Source organism: Pteropus vampyrus, unplaced genomic scaffold (assembly GCF_000151845.1).
Source record: "Pteropus vampyrus isolate Shadow unplaced genomic scaffold, Pvam_2.0 Scaffold17, whole genome shotgun sequence".
Lineage (NCBI taxonomy): Eukaryota > Metazoa > Chordata > Mammalia > Chiroptera > Pteropodidae > Pteropus > Pteropus vampyrus.
This window is the reverse complement of record NW_011888798.1, coordinates 9,128,876-9,131,035: the sequence shown is the minus strand read 5'-3', so window position 1 is coordinate 9,131,035 and position 2,160 is coordinate 9,128,876.

Sequence of the window (2,160 nt, the reverse complement as noted above, 5' to 3'; positions counted from 1 at the left end):
AGGGATGCTGTAGACTAGAGCAGTGCTTCTCTAATGGTAATGTGCATAAAAATCACCAAAGATACTGTTGAAATGCAGATTCTGGTGCAGTAGGTCTAGGTGGGGCTTGAGATTCTGCATTTCTACCAAATTCCCAGGTGACCCTGTTGCTACTGATCCATGGACCATACTGTGAAGAACATGGGACTAAACAGTAATGAATCAAAGGTAAGTCTAGATTTTAGAAGTACTAAAAGCTGAAGCATAGTGAGTTGACTACTAGTACAACTTGCTAGAATTGTTTACTAGTTAAGATATTATAGATAAGCTATCCCCAAACAATATTTTCTTTCAGCTTTTTTTTTTTTTAAAATGATGTTCTATTTTCCTGGGAGGGTAAATACTTTCATTTAAGCAATTTATTTATATATACATGCAAAGCTCAAAGGGCTGGAGCTGGAGCTAATTTCATGTTATGCAACATAAAATACCTTTGAAACACACACAAAGCCTTTTATTTTATGGAGATTTTAGTTTCATCTTTGACTTACTCCACCATATGTGACAAGTGTAGTAAAACTCTTTTGCGTTTTCCGTATTTATTTTTGGTAATAAAAAGAGACAGCTCCTTTTCCCCTCTGCCCAGAAGAGGCCAGTTCCCCTGCTGACATGTCTGTGTAATTCCTATTGATATTAAGATGGTCGTGAGCATGAAGTTGGCAAAGAAACTCTTTCTCTGAGGAAATTTCCATGAGTGTGAAATCATGGGAATCGAAACTTATGGGAAAGTTCCTCCAAACTTGTGAACATTGCCAGGATTCTAACAGGAAAAAAGCCTAGAAATACCATGGTTATCTCCTTTACCATTTAATGAGTTGCATTTCTAGTACCCTTGGAGAAAATGGTTAAGGCTTGCACAGTGCGAAATTCTTCATTTATTTTTCTTCAAATGCTTTAGGAGGATATACATTTGTAAAATTTGGATTTCTGTACTTCATTTAGTTCAATCTCAGCATCTAACAGGCAAGGAAACCCAAGTACAGAGGAACTAAATGACCTTTTTAAGGTGCTATAGTCAAGCTAGAGGCAGAGTCCAAGTCTCCTGGCCTTTCCAATGCACCTCGATGCCCTGGGTGCCTTCAGATAATGACAAGGGCAGAAACTTTGTCAAAAACTCATTGATTTGAAGAAAATTTAGGATTCGCACATATCTTGATTCTTCAATTTATTCAGGCAGTCAATCAATAAATATTCAATTAGCTTGTACTATGTGCCTAACACTGTTTGCATAATGTAATTTAATATTTATTTATTGGTTCAGATTCTTTCTCAGTAAACTACTTTGGGGTGAGTTAGGCTCTTTGGGTTGCTGAGTTAACTCCTGGAGCCCCCTTGAGAGCTATTTATTACAACAAACTTCTGCAAATTTAAAACCCCCATCACTTTTTTCTCCTTTGTGTCATATCCCCCACGTAAATCAGTGGCTAAGATTCTTTCCCGAGTGCCTCTTACATCACTTCTTTCCTTTTTTCATCTGCTTATCTTGAAGGCCCTGTTACACAATTGCCACCTCTAGCCTGTGGTTGAGGCTTGGGGCTCCTCTTCCCAGGGGTCCTCTGTAGTCCTGACATCCTTATTCTCTTTTCCTTCAAAACATACTTATTCTGTATTTGCTCCCCTGAATTTGCTAGGTAACTGTAGTGACTTTACTACTATCACTCTAGTTACCTTCCTACAATCTTTGAATTAGAGTCTTCCAAAATTCTACCCAGTGTCCTGGATCGAAGCTTTTTCTCCCTTCTATTTTTCCTGCACATGGGTACTAAATCCAGGTTTCCAAAGTGTGGTCATCTGTACGCATGACCTATCTTGCCTGGACCTATGCCTGAAACACTGTAGACAATAAGTGCCTCCCTTTCCTTTTTCTGTCTATCCTACATGTACAAAAGCTAGAAGAGGTCACGAATGATTGTTTAAGTTTCCATATCTGTAAAATGGGGATAATAATAGTACCCATAATTTCATAGGGTTGTTGTGAAAGTTTAACTATTACTACTGAGAAAACTTTCAAGCTATGAATAATTAGATTGTCTTCTATCACTTGGTATCATTTTACTTATGCTAGTTTCATTTTTAAAACCAAATAATAAATACCTCGCAGAAAAGACAAATATTGCATCT